Source organism: Triticum urartu, chromosome 6, assembly GCF_003073215.2.
Source record: "Triticum urartu cultivar G1812 chromosome 6, Tu2.1, whole genome shotgun sequence".
Classification (NCBI taxonomy): domain Eukaryota; kingdom Viridiplantae; phylum Streptophyta; class Magnoliopsida; order Poales; family Poaceae; genus Triticum; species Triticum urartu.
The window spans coordinates 175,313,284-175,332,822 of record NC_053027.1 but is presented as its reverse complement, the minus strand read 5'-3'; positions in this window follow the sequence as shown (position 1 = coordinate 175,332,822).

Below are 19,539 nucleotides of genomic sequence, written 5' to 3'. Positions count from 1 at the left end.
TTCAAGCCCCATGGTGGAGATTACATCATATGGTGTTATCATCAATGAATTATATATAAAGTCCCAGCTCAGTAATATCTTATTGAGCCGGCCCTTGGGGGCTACACGTTGTTGCTCAAGTTTACATGATCATATTTACAAAGTCCCTGCTCATTATTGCATAATGACCCGGCCCTTGGGGGCTACACTGGTTGAAATCTTTATGAGCATAAGGTAATTACAAATCCCAGGTTGCTGCAAGCATGACAACACGACACTTGGGGGCTACAGGTGATATGCATATAAGGGAGGAATAACTTCAAATTATTAGTTTTGAGCAAATCAGGTATTATATTATTATCAGAGAAATCTGCAAAGTTTATGACCCGGCGTCATCATAAGATTAACCCGGCAACAGCAACAGTTATGACCCGGTGTTATCAATATTTACAAGCCGACAATTTTGCTCGCCAGCCTCTACATCTTTAAACCGGCGGATCACCAGATGAATCTTGAGTCCAATATGTTTATTAAACCGGCGCCTTGGAAGCCGACTCAAGTTGATTATTCTTCACAATATTTTTCTATGAGAAACCAACATCAGTAAATTGAGTATGAAGCTAGCTTATTGACCCGGATTTTCTAGATGAAGGAAATGACAATTGGACTTAAGGATAATCAGGTCCCGGCTCAGGAGAATATTTAACCTGAAGCACAAGGAATTAAGGATGATCAGGTGCCGGCTTACAAGAATTTTTAACCCGGAACACAATCTGTCAAATTTATTCTTGTGTTTGTTTTACATGATCAGTTTAACATGGATAAATCCAAATTAAACTGGGGGCTAATGTCGGGGATATACCCCGCGGTATGACCCGGCCGGAAGTATGACCCGGCCGGACTTGGCGCATCACCGATGACCCGTCGGAGGACTAGCGACTCACAAGTTTGGCGGCTCACTGGTCATACGACTCACGAGCCCGACGACTCACGGATGACCCCGACGGCGAGTCAGATAGAAGACTAGGCCCACGGCCCAGTAGGCCGGCTCATGTTATTGTGGGCCGGCTTAAGACGGAAGGCATGAGGAATATTTCCTTTACAAGGAAGCAAGACCCGGACTTGTAATCAACTTGTAAGAGAAGATAGACTAGTCCTAGTCCTACTAGGACTCCACATGTAACCCGCGCCTCTAACTTATATAAGGAGGGGCAAGGCTCCCCAAAGGAGGGGAGAGGAAAATAATCTCTAGGGCTAGACACATCTAAGAGGAGAGCCGGTTTACGCGGCGACTCCCTCATGAGCATAATGAGACCTAGCCACAAACAGCATGTAGGGCTATTCCGGATGATGTTTCCTCGGGCCCGAAGCTGTCTAAATCCTTGTCTTGTGTGTTGCGTCTCTCGTCCCGATCAACCCCTCTCAAGCTACCACATAGATGCGTTGGCCTCGCGACTAAGTCCTGACATTAAGGACATCTGCCGTGACAATTCCACGACACCTTCCATGTTGTTTGTTCCATTCCTCCCAATAAGTCGATCGAACAGTTAACAACCCATTTTTTTGTGAAACTCCAAGCGATTAAATCCGACATTTCATGTATCGGAAGGGGGATCGCAAGCACCCTTTGATCATCTCACCAAATATTCATCCCAATAAGTCATAATTGGATCAATAAGATAAGATACCTTTGACAAAAGTTGCCCCCTTCTAGGAGTAATTATTTTCCTATTTGCACAATTCGGGATCCATGCATCTTCCCAAATATCAATTTTTTTGTCCGTTTCCAACTCGCTAGATAAAGCCATTCCTTAGATAAATAACCCCTGCCACAATGCTTTGCCAGGTAAAAGAGGAACCCCTCTTCAGATTTGCATTCATTAATTTGCCATCCGAGAAATATTTAGCTCTCAAGATTGTGGCACATAATGATTCCGGATTATCAAGCAAACGCCATGATACGTCCATTTTGCATCATGCTTTTATATCAATATTTATTACATTATGGGCTATTATTACACATTATATCTCAATACTTATGGCTATTCTCTCTTATTTTACAAGGTTTACCATGAAGAGGGGGAATGCCGGCAGCTGGAATTCTGGCTGGAAAAGGAGCAAACATTGGAAACCTATTCTGCACTGCTCCAAAAATCCTGAAACTCCACGAAACATGTTTTTGGAATTAATAAGAATTATTGAGCGAAAGAAATACATCAGGGGGCCCACACCCTAGCCAGGAGGGTGGGGGGCGCTCCCACCCCTACTGGGTGCGCCCCTGTCTCCTGGGCCCCTTGGTGGCCCCCCGGTGTCTATCTTCTGCTATATGAAGGCTTTTACCCTGGAAAAAATCGTGGGCAAGCTTACAGGACGAAACTCCGCCGCCACGAGGCGGAACCTTGGCGGAATCAATCTAGGGCTCTGACGGAGCTGTTCTGCCGGGGACACTTCCCTCCAGGAGGGGGAAATCATCACCAACGTCATCACCAACGATCCTCTCATCGGGAGGGGGTCAATCTCCATCAACATCTTCACTAGTACCATCTCCTCTCAAAACCCTAGTTCATCTCTTGTATCCAATCTTGTATCCAAACCACAAATTGGTACCTGTGGGTTGCTAGTAGTGTTGATTACTCCTTGTAGTTGATGCTACTTGGTTTACTTGGTGGAAGATCATATGTTTAGATCCTTTATGCATATTATTACTCCTCTGATTATGGACATGAATATGCTTTGTGAGTAGTTACGTTTGTTCCTGAGGACATGGGTGAAGTCTTGCTATTAGTAGTCATGTGAATTTGGTATTCTTTCGATATTTTGATGAGATGTATGTTGTCTTTCCTCTAGTGGTGTTATGTGAACATCGACTACATGACACTTCACCATTATTTGGGCCTAGAGGAAGGCATAGGGAAGTAATAAGTAGATGATGGGTTGCTAGAGTGATAGAAGCATAAACCCTAGTTTATGAGTTGCTTCGTTAGGGGCTGATTTGGATCCATATGTTTAATGCCGTGGTTAGGTTTACCTTAATACTTCTTTTGTAGTTGCGGACGCTTGCAATAGGGCTTAATCATAAGTGGGATTCTTGTCCAAGTAAGGGCAGTACCCAAGCACCAGTCCACCCACATATCAAATTATCAAAGTACCGAATGCGAATCATATGAACGTGATGAAAACTTGCTTGACGATAATTCCCATGTGTCCTCGGGAGCTCCTTTCTCATTATTAGAAATTGTCCAGGCTTATCCTTTGCTACATAAAGGATTGGGCCACCTTGCTGCACTTTATTTACTTGTTACTCGTTACAATTTATCTTATCACAAAACTATCTGTTACCTACAATTTCAGTGCTTGTAGAGAAAACCTTACTGAAAACCGCTTATCATTTCCTTCTGCTCCTCGTTGGGTTCGACACTCTTACTTATCGAAAGGACTATGATAGATCCCCTACACTCGTGGGTCATCGAGACTCTTTTCTGGCGCCGTTGCCGGGGAGTGTAGCGCTTTTGTTGAGTGGAACTTGGTAAGGAAACATTTACATAGTGTGCTGAAATTTTCTGTTACTTGTCACTATGGAAACTAATCCTTTGAGGGGCTTGTTCGGGGTATCTTCACCCCGACCAGAAGAGCAAAGAGTTGCTCCTCAACCTACTGAACTTTTTGAAAATATTTACTTTGAGATTCCTTCGGGTATGATAGAGAAACTGCTAGCTAATCCATTTGTAGGAGATGGAACATTGCATCCTGATTTACACCTTATCTTTGTGGATGAAGTTTGTGGATTATTTAAGCTTGCAAGTATTCCCGATGATGTTGTCAAAAGGAAGGTCTTCCCTTTATCTTTGAAGGGAGATGCATTGACATGGTATAGGCTATGTGATGATACGAGATCTTGGAATTATAAACGATTGAAGTTGGAATTTCACCAGAAGTTCTATCCTATGCATCTTGTTCATCGTGATTGTAATTACATATATAATTTCTGGCCTCGCGAAGGAGAAAGCATCTCTCAAGCTTGGGGGAGGCTTAAATCAATGTTATATTCATGCCCCAATAATGAGCTCTCCCAGGAAATGATTATTCAAAATTTTTATGCTCGGCTTTCTCTCAATGATCGCAACCTACTCGATACTTCCTGTTCTGGTTCTTATATGCTGAAGACTATTGATTTCAAATGGGACTTATTGGAAAGAATTAAGCGCAACTCTGAAGATTGGGGTTCCGATGATGGTAAGGAGTCAGGTATGGCACCTAAGTTCGATTGTGTTAAATCTTTTATGGATACCGATGCTTTTCATGGATTTAGCACTAAGTATGGACTTGACCCTGAGATAGTAGCTTCTTTCTGTGAATCTTTTGCTACTCACGTTGATCTCCCTAAAGAGAAGTGGTTTAAATATAAACCTCCTGTTGAAGTGAAAGTAGTTGCACCTATTACAATTGAAGAAAAGACTATCACCTATAGTGATCCTATTGTTCCTACTACTTATGTTGTTGAGAAACCCCCATTTCCTGTTAGGATAAAGGATCATGCTAAAACTTCGACTATTGTTCGTAAGAGTAATACTAGGGCTTATACACCTCCTGAGCAAATCAATGTTGAACCTAGTATTGCTATGGTTAAAGATCTCTTGGATGATGATCTATATGGGCATGTTATTTATTTTCGTGATGAAACTGCTAATATTGCTAGACCAGATACTAAGATACATAGACCTGTCGTAGGCATGCCTGTTATTTCTGTTAAAATAGGAGATCATTGTTATCATGGTTTATGTGATATGGGTTCTAGTGCTAGTGCGATACCCTATGATCTATATAAATAAATTATGCACGACATTGCACCCGTTGAATTAGAAGACATTGATGTTACCATTAAGCTTGCTAATAGGGATACCATTAAACCAGTTGGGATTGTTAGAGATGTTGAAGTTTTGTGTGGGAAGGTTAAATACCCTACTGATTTTCTTGTTCTTGGCTCCCCACAAGATGATTTTTGTCCCATTATTTTTGGTAGGCCCTTCTTAAATACAGCTAGTGCTAGGATTGATTGTGAAAAAGATACTGTCACCGTTGGCTTAGATGGTATGTCTCATGAGTTTAATTTTGCTAAATTTCGTAGACAACCTCGTGATAGAGAATCACCTAGTAAGGATGAGATTATTGGTCTTGCTTCCATTGCCGTGCCTCCTACTGATCCGTTAGAACAATATTTGCTAGACCATGAAAATGATATGTTTATGAAGGAAAGAAGGGAAATAGATGAAGTGTTCCTTAAACAGGAACCTGTGCTGAAACATAACCTTCCCGTTGAAATTCTTGGGGATCCCCCTCCACCCAAGGGTGATCCCGTGTTTGAACTCAAACCATTACCTGATAATCTTAAGTATGCTTATCTTGATGAGAAGAAAATATATCCTGTTATTATTAGTGCTAATCTTTCAGAGCAAGAAGAAGAAAGATTATTGAAAACTCTGAAGAAGCACCGAGTAGCTATTGGATATACTCTGGATGATCTTAAGGGCATTAGTCCCACAATATGCCAACACAAAATTACAGTGGAGAAAGATGCCAAACCAGTTAGAGATCCTCAACGACGACTAAATCCCAAGATGAAAGAACGTGCTAAGAAAGGAGATACTAAAGCTCCTTGAGGCAGGTATAATTTATCCTGTTGCTGATAGTGATTGGGTAAGCCATGTCCATTGTGTTCCTAAAAAGGGAGGTATTACCGTTGTTCCTAATTATAAAGATGAATTGACCCCGCAAAGAATTATTACAGGTTATAGGATGGTAATTGATTTCCGTAAGTTAAATAAAGCTACTAAGAAAGATCATTACCCTTTACCTTTTATTGATCAAATGCTAGAAAGACTATCCAAACACACACATTTCTGCGTTCTAGATGGTTATTCTGGTTTCTCTCAAATACCTGTGTCAGCGGGGGATCAATCAAAAACTACTTTTACTTGCCCTTTCGGTACTTTTGCTTATAGACGTATGCCTTTTGGTTTATGTAATGCACCTGCTACCTTTCAAAGATGCATGATGGCTATATTCTTTGATTTTTGTGAAAAGATTTGTGAGGTATTCATGGATGACTTCTCCGTTTATGGATCCTCTTTTGATGATTGTTTGAGCAACCTTGATCGAGTTTTGCAGAGATGCGAAGACACTAGTCTCGTCCTGAATTGGGAAAAGTGTCACTTTATGGTTAGTGAAGGCATTGTCTTGGGACATAAGATTTCCGAGAGAGGTATTGAAGTTGACAAAGCCAAAGTTGATGCTATTGAAAACATGCCATGTCCCAAGGACATAAAAGGTATAAGAAGTTTCCTTGGTCATGCCGATTTTTATAGGAGGTTCATTAAGGACTTTTCTAAAATATCTAGGCCTCTGACTAATTTATTGCAAAAAGATATTCCTTTTGTCTTTGATGATGATTGTGTAGAATCATTTGAAATACTTAAGAAAGCTTTGATCACTGCACCTATTGTTCAACCACCTGATTGGAATTTACCTTTTGAAATTATGTGTGATGCTAGTGATTATGCTGTAGGTGCTGTTCTAGGGCAAAGAGTTGATAAGAAATTGAATGTTATCCAGTATGCTAGTAAGACTCTTGATACTGCCTAGAGAAATTATGCTACTACTGAAAAAGAGTTCTTAGCAGTTGTGTTTGCATGTGATAAGTTTAGACCTTATATTGTTGATTCCAAAGTTACTATTCACACTGATCATGCTGCTATTAAATATCTTATGGAAAAGAAAGATGCTAAGCCTAGACTCATTAGATGGGTTCTCTTGCTCCAAGAATTTGATTTGCATATTATTGATAGGAAGGGAGCTGAGAACCCCGTTGTAGACAACTTGTCTAGGTTAGAGAATGTTCTTGATGACCCACTGCCTATTGATGATAGCTTTACTAATGAACAATTAGTGGTCATTAATGCTTCTCGTACTGCTCCTTGGTATGCTGATTATGCTAATTACATTGTTGCTAAATTTATACCTCCTAGTTTCACATACCAGCAAAATAAAAAGTTCTTTTATGATTTAAGAAATCACTTCTGGGATGACCCACACCTTTATAAAGAAGGAGTAGATGGTGTTATTAGACGTTGTGTGCCTAAGCATGAACAGGAACGGATCCTACATAAGTGCCACTCTGAATCCTATGGAGGACACCACGCTAGAGATAGAACTGCACACAAGGTACTACAATCAGGATTTTATTGGCCTACTCTCTTCAAAGATGCTCGTAAGTTTGTCTTATCTTGTGATTAATGCCAAAGAATAGGTAACATTAGTAGACGTCAAGAAATGCCTATGAATTACTCTCTTATTATTGAACCGTTTGATGTTTGGGGCTTTGATTATATGGGACCTTTTCCTGTCTCTAATGGTTACACACATATTTTAGTTGTTGTTGATTACGTTACTAAGTGGGTAGAAGCTATTCCAACTAGTAGTGCTGATCATAACACTTCTATTAAAATGCTTAAATAAGTTATTTTTCCGAGGTTTGGAGTCCCTAGATATCTTATGACTGATGGTGGTTCACATTTTATTCATGGTGCTTTCCGTAAGATGCTTGCTAAGTATGATGTTTATCATATAATCGCTTCTCCTTATCATACGCAGTCTAGTGGTCAAGTAGAGTTGAGCAATAGAGAGCTCAAATTAATTTTGCAAAAGACTGTCAATAGATCTAGAAAGAATTGGTCCAAAAAACTTGATGATGCATTATGGGCCTATAGAACTGCATATAAAAATCCTATGGGTATGTCTCCTTATAAGATGGTTTATGGAAAAGCTTGTTATTTACCTCTTGAACTTGAACATAAAGCATATTGGGCTATTAAAGAGCTCAATTATGAATTCAAACTTTCCGGTGAGAAGAGGTTGTTCGACATTAGCTCGCTCGATGAATGGAGAACCCAAGCATATGAGAATGCCAAGTTATTCAAAGAAAAATTCAAATGCTGGCATGACAAAAGGATACAAAAGCGTGAGTTTAACGTAGGAGATTATGTGTTATTATTCAACGCTCATTTAAGATTTTTTGCAGGAAAACTTCTCTCTAAATGGGAAGGTCCTTATGTTATCGAGGGGGTCTATCGTTCTGGTGCCATAAAAATCAACAACTTCAAAGGCACAAGTCCGAGGGTGGTAAACGGTCAAAGAATTAAACAATATATTTTAGGTAATCCTAATAATGTTGAAACTAATATTATTGAAACCGTAACCCCGGAGGAATACATAAGGGACACTTTCTAGAACGTTCCGTACTCCTAAAAGGAGTAGGTATGTGGTACGGTAAGTAAACCGACTCCAAAACAATTCCAATGGCAATTTTTATCAGTTTTGGAATATTTAAGAATTTTAGGAAGAAAGAAGTAGTCCGAAAAGGACACGAGGCCCCCACGAGAGTGGAGGGCGTGCCCACCCTTACTGGGCGTGCCCCCTGTCTCGTGGACACCTCGTGTGCCTCCCGGACTCCGTTTTCTTGCACGTTACGTACTTTGGTCGGTAAAAACTCATTATATATACTTCCGAAGGTTTTGACCACCGTATCACGCAAATATCCTCTGTTTTCGTTTTGAGCTGTTTCCGTTGCAGATCTAGAGCACCATGACTTCACCCTCCTCCAACAACGAAGACAAGGATGCTTGGCTATTGAAGATAGAGCTGAAAAGAGAAGAACCGGAAGAGATCAACAAGGATGAAGGGATCAAGAAGGCCATGGAGGTTCAAGCTCCGGTGGTGAGAGAAGAAGACATCCCTCAACCTTTACCTAACCTCTTTACTCCAACAGAGATTGAAGCTTTCAAGATGATTGAGTTAGCTCGCATACAGAACAAGTATCTCACACAGGAGAATATTTTGTTGAAGGATCATATCGCCAGACTCAAGGGCATCATCCGCAAATTGGAGGAGCTTCCACGCTCGATGTGCGATTATCCACCGTCATCATCACCACCTCCATCACCTCCGAGGACATAATTACATGGGTATGGGCACTCCCCTTGGCAACTGCCAAGCTTGGGGGAGGTGCCCCGGTATTGTATCACCATCACACTCCTATCTTTACCGTTTTTATTTAGTTCGATCCCTTTAGTAGTATCTTGATCTAGTAGATTGAAGTTTTGATATCAACTAGTTTCGAGTTTTGCTTTGTGATCCCTTTATGTAATCGAGTCCGTGAGCTATCCATAATAAAGATTAGTGTTGAGTCAAGGGCTTTGCTATGTTGCTATGATCTTGAGGAAGTAGAAAGAATAAAAGAGTTCATATTGATCTTATGGTTAGTGATGACTTCACACATAGAAAGTATGAGGCATAAAAGTTGTTGAGAGTTGATAAACGTAGTTTTCGTCATTGTTGCAATTAACAGGAAGTGATAAGGAAAGAGGGGTTCACATACAAATATATTATCTTGGACATCTTTTATGATTGGGAGCACCCATTAAGTATGGCATGCTAAAATGTTGACGTTGGACAAGGAAGACAACGTAATGGTTTATGTTTTCGCACATCTTAGTTAAAGTATATTGTCATTGACCTTCCAAACATGTTGAGCTTGCCTTTCCCCCTCATGCTAGCCAAATTCCTTGCACCAAGTAGAGATACTACTTGTGCTTCCAAATACCCTTAAACCCAATTTTGCCATGAGAGTCCACCATACCTACCTATGGATTGAGTAAGATCCTTCAAGTAAGTTGTCATGTTGCAAGCAATAAAAATTGCTATCTAAATATGTATGACTTATTAGTGCAGAGAAAATAAGCTTTATACGATCTTGTTGTGGAAGTAATAAAAGCGACGAACTGCATAATAAAGGTCCACATACAAGGGGCAATATAAAGTGACGTTCTTTTGCATTAAGATTTTGTGCATCCAACCCTAAACGCACAAGACAACCTCTGCTTCCCTCTGCTAAGGGCCTATCTTTTACTTTATGTTTTTACTTTATGCTTGAGTCAAGGTGATCCTCACCTTTCCCTTTTTCATTTTATCCTTTGGCAAGCTCCTCGTGTTTGAAAGATCATGATATATATATATATCCAATTGGATGTAAGTTAGCATGGATTATTATTGTTGACATCACCTAAAGGTGAATACGTTGGGAGGCAACACAATAAGCCCCTATCTTTCTTAGTGTCCGGCTGAAACTCCATAACCACAAGTATTGCGTGAGTGTTAGCAATTGTAGAAGACTACAAGATAGTTGAGTATGTGGATTTGCTGAAAAGCTCTATTGGTGACTCTTTCTGATGTTATGATAAATTGCAATCGCTTAAATGACCGAAATTATAGTTTGTTAGTTCTCAATGGAGTTTCTGAACCGTACTTGGCATTGTGAATTGATCATTACTTGAGCATAAGAAATCGTATGATGAAATCTATTTATGTTGCTGTTATAAGAATGATCATGATGCCCTCATGTCCGTATTTTATTTTTATCGACACCTCTATCTCTAAACATGTGGACATATTTTTCGATTTCGGCTTCCACTTGAGGACAAGCAAGGTCTAAGCTTGGGGGAGTTGATACGTCCATTTTACATCATGCTTTTATATCAATATTTATTGCATTATGGGCTGTTATTACACATTATATCTCAATACTTATGGCTATTCTCTCTTATTTTACAAGGTTTACCATGAAGAGGGGGAATGCCGGCAGCTGGAATTCTGGCTGGAAAAGGAGCACACATTGCAAACCTATTCTGCAGTGCTCCAAAAATCCTGAAACTCCACGAAACATGTTTTTGGAATTAATAAGAATTATTGAGCGAAAGAAATACATCAGGGGCCCACACCCTAACCAGGAGGGTGGGGGGCGCGCCCACCCCTATTGGGCGCGCCCCTGTCTCCTGGGCCCCCTGGTGCCCCCCGGTGTCTATCTTCTGCTATATGAAGGATTTTACCCTGGAAAAAAATCATGGGCAAGCTTACGGGACGAAACTCCGCTGCCACGAGGCGGAACCTTGGCGGAATCAATCTAGGGCTTCAGCGGAGCTGTTCTGCCGGGGACACTTCCCTCCGGGAGGGGAAATCATCACCAACGTCATCACCAACGATCCTCTCATCGGGAGGGGGTCAATATCCATCAACATCTTCACCAGCACCATCTCCTCTCAAAACCCTAGTTCATCTCTTGTATCCAATCTTGTATCCAAACCACAAATTGGTACCTGTGGGTTGCTAGTAGTGTTGATTACTCCTTGTAGTTGATGCTAATTGGTTTACTTGGTGGAAGATCATATGTTCAGATCCTTTATGCATATTATTACTCCTCTGATTATGAACATGAATATGCTTTGTGAATAGTTACGTTTGTTCCTGTGGACATGGGTGAAGTCTTGCTATTAGTAGTCATGTGAATTTGGTATTCGTTCGATATTTTGATGAGATGTATGTTGTCTTTCCTCTAGTGGTGTTAAGTGAACGTCGACTACATGACACTTCACCATTATTTGGGCCTAGAGGAAGGCATAGGGAAGTAATAAGTAGATGATGGGTTGCTAGAGTGACAGAAGCTTAAACCCTAGTTTATGAGTTGCTTCGTTAGGGGCTGATTTGGATCCATATGTTTAATGCTGTGGTTAGGTTTACCTTAATACTTCCTTTGTAGTTGCGGACGCTTGCAATAGGGGTTAATCATAAGTGGGATGCTTTTCCAAGTAAGGGCAGTACCCAAGCACCGGTCCACCCACATATCAAATTATCAAAGTACCGAACGTGAATCATACGAACGTGATGAAAACTAGCTTGACGATAATTCCCATGTGTCCTCGGGAGCTCCTTTCTCATTATTAGAAATTGTACAGGCTTATCCTTTGCTAAATAAAGGATTGGGCCACCTTGCTGCACTTTATTTACTTTATTTACTTGTTACCCGTTACAATTTTTCTTATCACAAAACTATCTGTTACCTACAATTTCAGTGCTTGCAGAGAAAACCTTACTGAAAACCGCTTATCATTTCCTTCTGCTCCTCGTTGGGTTCGACACTCTTACTTATCGAAAGGACTACAATAGATGCCCTACACTTGTGGGTCATCACGCCACGCTTGCTTGGCTAGCAAAGCCAAATTGAAACAATGTATATCTTGGAATCCAATTCCTCCTTGTTTTCTTGGGACACTCATTTTCCACCATGCCATCCCATGCATCCTTTTCTGATTGTCCCCGTCACCCCACTAAAATTGCAACATCACGTCAATGATTCCTTATATTTTTTTGGAATTTTAAAGACGGACATAGCATAAGCTGGGATAGCTTGTACAATAGATTTAAGTAGAATTTCCTTTCCTCCCGCGGATAACAACTTCTCCTTCCATCCACTAATTTTTGTAATAATGCAATCAATTAGGAATTGGAAACAATCACTTTTGTCCATGTCCACATTCGCAGGCAAACCCAAATATTTGTCATTGAGGGCTTTAGTCATAATATTCAATATTGTGCAAATTTGCGCTCTATGTTCCACTTTCGTATTGGGACTAAAGAAAATACTAGATTTTTCAATGCTCACAATTGCCCTGAGGTAGCACAATAAGAATCCAATACTGATTTTAATGCCTCCGCATTCATAGCATTTTCTTTCATAAGGATCAAAGAATTATCGGTGAATAAAAGGTTTGAAATCGATGGGGCATCTCTGCAAAACCTTAACTCCAGAAATATTACCATTCTCCTCTGCATTAGCTAGTAGAGCGGTCAGCCCCTCCGTACATAACAAGAATAAGTATGGGGAAATGGGGTCTCCTTGCCTCAAACCTCTAGTAGGTTTAAAGCTCTCAGTCTGTTCATTATTAAAATGAACCCTGTACTCCACAGAGGATACACATTGCATAACTAAATCTACCCACTTCTCTTTGAATCCCAATTTTAGCATTATTTCCTTCATAAAGGACCACTCTACTCGGTCATACGCTTTATGTGTATCCACTTTGATGGCACATATACCCTCTTTACCACTCTTTTTTCTTTATTGTGTGAAAACATTCGTAGGCCACTAAAATATTATCTGTGATAATTCTTCCAGGTACAAATGCACTCTGAGTCATACTGATAACATCTGGAAGGATTAACTTCAGACGAGCCGCAATCATTTTTGAAATAACCTTATACAGCACGTCGCACAAAATGATTGGTCTAAACTGAGTTACCTTTTCTGGGGAACCAACCTTTGGGATCATTACAATTGTCGTATCATTCCAGCCATCAGGTATAGTGCTAGTATTCACCGCTTCGAGTACCTCTTTAGTCAGATCATCCCCCAACATAGACCAAAATCTTTTATAAAAAATGGCATGTAGTCCATCCGGACCTGGCGCTTTCAATTCTCCTATATCAAATAGCACCTTTTGAACCTCCTCTGCGTATAAGGGGCGAGGAGAGCAATATTCATTTCATCTGTCACTTTTCTTCTAACGAGGGATAAAACCTCAGGATTCGGTTGAGCAACTTGTGACGTAAAGAGATTAGAAAAGTACCCCATAATATCGTCTCTGATCTCCGTATCTTGAAGCCAAACACCATTATCATCAAGCAATTTTTTAATCTGATTTCTTGTTTTCCTAGCCATTACTGCATTATGGAAAAAGAAGTGTTGCGATCACCATGTAAAAGCCAGTTTGCATGACCCCTTTGTAACCAGTAGATCTCCTCTTGCTCCAAAAGGTTTTCAATAATGACAAGAATCTCTTTTTGTCGTGTTTGGGATTCTGCCTTTATAGGATGTGGCACCCCGGCTCAGAGAGACCGGCTTACCTTGCATTGCCAGCCCAGAGACCTTGTCTTCTGGCAACACACAACAACTTGGTACAGAAAAACAACCGCTTTTTATTCATGCTAGCGGAGCATAGTTTATATTACAAAAGTTAGCGAGGCCAAGCGGCACACACGGTGCGGCTAAACAATATGTACATCATTTAGTGAACATAAAGGGGGCCTTGATCTTGACAACTACGCGGCAGCGGAACACCGTCGTAGCGGAACTCCATAGCACAGGGACACCGATGTGGACCCGATCTAGACTCGGACAACACTCCTTTCCAACGAGACTTTCCTGAAATCTGGCATGACATGCCAGGTCAGTACATTGAATGTACTTGCAAGCTCACAACAAGCATAAACATAATGACAAACAATATCATGATATTTAACCATTTAACAACAATGCAACAATATATCCAACATGCTGTGAATATGCTCAAATGGTACTCGTCCCATGGACTAGCTTACCGAACGTGATCATTTCCAGACCACAAACGTGATGATCTCAAAACAAACCCATGAACCTTACGGCGATCACAGCCCGAACAATACATGGCTCGTGATCCTTACGGCGATGACAACCCGACCAATAGATGGCCCGTGATCCTTACGGTGATCACAACCCGACCAATACATGGCCCGTGATCCTTATAGCGATCACAACCCGACCTATACATGGCCCGTGATCCTTACAGCGATCACAACCCGACCAATACATGGCCCAACTCAACACGATGGCCTTACTGCCATCCTCAGTACAAACTTAGTGTGCAAATTTATTAAGTGTTGACCCATGGTGTACCCTACTTTCAAGCGTGCCCATAACCGTGGACTCGGCTATCGATAGATTAATACACTCTGCAGAGGTTAGTACACTGTACCCACACTACGGAACCCATGGCCTCACACTCCCATTCGGGTGGACCAACGACATTCTGACGAAACCATTTCATTGTCATGACACTCTCCCGGCCACTCCGACTCAGTCCCCATCGGGCTAGTCCTGGGTGGCCCCGTGTCTACCTCCAGACAGCTCGACCACCGTCGTGGCCACGATCACTCTGGGACCCGGTACCAAAACTTAACTTAAAAACGGGCTCACAAGGTTATGCCTGCATACCGGGCCAGGGTACAGCATGCCGATAACCTTCCCTAGATGGAGGCACCGACCAGAGGCACGACAATGAAACGCATTAAGGCTGTCCCATACCGGCAAATGTGGTTGCACTGGGAAAGACTCGTTTCAGCGGCTCCATGACCCGGTCAACAACATATTCAAGTTGAGTTACTTATCAAGTTCATCTTAAAGTGAAAATAACCGGTGTCACAATGCCATGCCATGCATCACTAACACATGCATCACATAACCATGAAAATCACTAAATCAACTACGCTCCCACAGAGCCATCATCAACTCAAGATACTTCTCTGGTTAAGATCAAACCTCACTTAAACCAGAATCATCTCTAGCAATCTCATCATTTTTCATCATGAAAAAATAGTAATAAAACTAATTATTAACCTCCATGACCATATCATTTATTCATTACTCATAACTAAGCTCTTGTTAGCTTATCAACAAAAGTTACTTCAAACTTTTTGTAAATCAAGTATTTTAACATGACAAGCATCTTAACAGAATATACTTTCATATAAATAATTTAAATGCATGAAATATCATAAGTTCAAGTAGGAAAATCACAAATATTGAAGTGGCACTATGAAAATGCTGTTGTGGCTTTCCTTAGTGCTGATGAGGTTTGCAAATCTTCTGGTGATCCTCAAGACAAGCTTGCTCTTCTCAAAATAAACAAAACCACAAAAAGAAAACATCAAGAAACCTTCTGAAAATTACCAGAAAATCTAGACAGCAAGGAAAAATCCCATCTTTTGGGTGCTATTAGATTTTTGGACAAAGAACACAATGCAAAAGGAATCAATGCATTTGGACTTATAGATAAAAAGTTATAGTAGTTTGAAGTTTCTTGGATTGAAATGAATTTGAAATAAAAATTAAACAAACTGGGGGGTGACATCGAAGGCGCAAATGTCCAGGGCACCACCACTCATACCGCTTCGCGCGCGTAATGAGTGGCTGACTAGGGGGGCCCTGCTAGTCAGGCCAGAAGGAGGGGAGAGGGAAACAGAGGGAGGTTGCACTTTGCTAGAGCACACGCCGGCGACGATGCTTCTTGTGATCAAACGAGAGGGGGGCGGGATCGAAGGAGAAGAAGGTTGCGCACCTGCCCGTACCCGTAGCATAGCTAGAGGTGACCGGACGGCGTTAGAATCGTCCTCTCCAGCGGAGGCAGAGGATGGAGGTCGCCGGAGACGAAATGATGGCGGCTCGGGGTGGCTCCAGGGGCTCCAACGGGGTGGAACGGCCTCACCGAAGAGTGGCGGAGGCCCTGGCAGGGTCGCCTTGGCCTGGGAGGGGTCGAAGTTGCGGGGACGATCCAGAGGGGATCACCGGCGAGCTCGGGCTTCAGGACGGTAGCCCATGGCCTGCCCGGCTGGGCTGTCGCTTCTATTGGCTCGAGGAGGGTGTGGGAGTGGCTGCGGGTGCTCCAAGAGGTTGGGGTGGCGGTTTTTATAGGCGGCCGGCGAGAAGGGTTCAGGCTCCGCCGGAGGACACCTGTCCATGGCGCCTCGCGACGAACGGTGCCAGAGAGAGAGGGAGAAGACGACGGAGGTCACGCAGGAATTGTTTGCGGGCGTGGACGAGCACATGAGCGAGGGGGAAAGCGACGAGCATAGTGCGCCGCGCACTGTGCCGTTGGCCGGACCATGCCCGTGCTCGCTACAGCGAGCTCCGGCGTCGGTGAGCGCCAGGGGGGAGTTAAGGGGGTGGATACGATGATGGTGGCGAGGCTTGGCATGCTTTGGCCGGCTGGGCAGCGAGCACGCGCTCAACAGAGCGCTAGGCGGCATGCAGAGCGCGTGTTTTGCATGCCAGCACGCTTGGACGAACGCGGTCACCACGTTAATCGTGACATCAGGTGTAACACCCCGGATGTGATTTACCAAATTTGTACTCCAACTCTTGCCGCTTCCGGCCTTAAGTCATTTTATTTTCTCGGGTTCGGGTTTTTGTCTCCATGTGTTGTTGTCGTTGTCATGCATCTCATATCATGTCATCATGTGCATTGCATTTGCATTCGTGTTCATCTCATGCATTCGAGCATTTTCCCCGTTGTCCGTTTTGCATTCCGGCGCTCCGTTCTCCTCCGGTGGTCATTTCTACCGTTCTTTCGTGTGTGGGGATTAAACATTTCCGGATTGGACCGAGACATGCCAAGAGGCCTTGGTTTACTACCGGTAGACCGCCTGTCAAGTTTTGTACCATTTGGACTTCGTTTGATACTCCAACGGTTAACCGAGGGACCGAAAAGGCCTCGTGTGTGTTGCAGCCCAACACCCCTCCAATTTAGCCCAAAACCCACCAAAACCTTCTCCATCATCTAGAGCGTTCGATCACAATCGCGTGGCCGAAAACCGCACCTCATTTGGACTCCCCTAGCTCCCTCTATGTCTATATAAAGACCCCCTCCTCTAAATTCGCGGATCCCCTCTTCCAAACCCTAAAAAAATCCACCTCGCGCCGGCCGGACACGTCTGTCCCTGGCCGGACACGTCCGCCGCCCCACCCGGGCCAATCCCGCGCTGCCACGTGGCGCAGCTCGTGCCCACATCGCCGCCGGCCCGTCAGGCCCGCGCGGGGCCCTCCCGGCCCGCGCACCCACCGCCGCCTGCCGCCCGATCCGCCGCTCGTCCTCCTCGCGGCTGGTCGCCGTCTCCGCCGCCCAGGTCGCCGGCCGCCACCCTGCTCTCCGTCCGGCGAGGAAGCTCGTCGTCGGACCCGTCCCCGTGCCACCTCACCGCTGGATTCGGCCAGAGGAGGCCGGATCTACTCCTCCTCCGCCTCCCCGACCACTCTCCGGCGCCGCCCCGCGTCCATGTCGCCGGACAACGCCGCCGCGCTCCGGTCAACCTCGGTTCACGTGAGAACCCTAGATCCGACGGTCCAAATTTTCTTCTAAGTCCCCGTTTTTCCAGATTCAAGTGCCCTTGTTCATCGTGTCGTATCTCCGCATCCGTAGCTCCGTTTTGGGCATATAGCATATCAAAACATTCGTCTCAGAGAGTACATCATTTCATTCCATTGCATCATTTTCATTTGAGTTCATCTTGTTCCCGAAATGCTGTTAGAAGAGTGCTACTTGAGTTAATTGTCAGATCTGCCGCTCCATTTAGATATTTGTCATTTTTGCCATGATTATTGTGTGCATGATATGCCCATGAGCTCTACATGTGTTTCGTTAAGGGTTTTGCCATCATTCCAGAGGTGCAACCCATGTATTTTTGTGATGTGTGTGGTGACTAGCACAAGCTTGCAAAGTGAGGCACTTGGTAATGCTGATTTCAGGGACTTAGCATTTCCACTAAGTCCTTGACCTGTTCATCTCATATGGCCATATGTTCATGTTGTTTCCTAGTGATCCGTGCCTCTTTTGAGGATGATCAGTAAGGATGTTTTGTTAATCTTGTAGTGCTCTATACATCCATGTCTTTGTTTGCAATTATGGAGCACACTAGCTTGAGTCAATCGAGCTCTACTTTTGCTACTTCGTGAATCTGGGAAGATTGTCTACTTGTTAGTGATTTTGCCGAGGATGTTGTAGCTGATCCGTGCATGCTATGCTATTGTTCTTGCCATGTCTAGCTTGCATTTTGTGTATTCTTGATGGGTGTATGCTTAGTTTGTCATGACTTGCTCTGTAGCGAGTGCATCGAGCTCGTAAACATGCCTACTTGATATCTGTTTTCAGCATGCTCTGAATAGTGCTATCTGATCTGAAATTCCAGACAAGTGTTAATTTCACTAAGTCTGAGATCTGTTTACCATATGCACTTTTGCCATGCTTGTTTGAAGCTGTTAATGGATGAATTGGCCGTAGCTCAGTGCTAGACTTTTGTTAAGCATCATGAATGCATCCCTGCCATGTATTTTGTTGTCATGTTTGAATGCTGTAGCATGTTCATCTCATTGCATTTAGATGGCTACTTGCTGCAAATCGCAGAACGTGGTCATATTTGAATCGCTTGCCATTTCCAAACCGTAACTCCGATTCTGGCGTTCTTTATATCGTTTTCAAGCGATTTCATCTCATATTTCCAGTGGAACACTTGGATTTCCAAGTTGAGGCCAGGTTCATGAATTCCTTGTCACATCTTGCATATGCATCCAGCATCGCATCCCGCATAGTATACCATCCTTGCATCATGTTGTTTGAGCTTTGCACGTGGTTGATTGTGTTCCGTTTGCTTGTTTGTCTTGTTTGGGTAGAGCCGGGAGACGAGTTCGCTAACGAGGAGCCCGTTGAGTTTGCTTTCGAGGATCCAGTCAACTCTGACAACTTTGTAGGCAAGATGATCATACCCTCGAAATCACTACTATCTTTGCTATGCTAGATGCTCGCTCTTTTGCTATGCCAATGCTACGATGCCTACCACTTGCTTTCAAGCCTCCCAAATTGCCATGTCAAACCTCTAACCCACCATGTCCTAGCAAACCGTTGTTTGGCTATGTTACCACTTTGCTCAGCCCCTCTTATAGCGTTGCTAGTTGCAGGTGAAGATTGGACGCCGTTCCTTGTTGGAACATTTATTTACTTGTTGGGATATCATTATGTTGCCATGTTATCTTAATGCATCTATATACTTGGTAAAGGGTGGAAGGCTCGGTCTCTCACCTAGTGTTTTGTT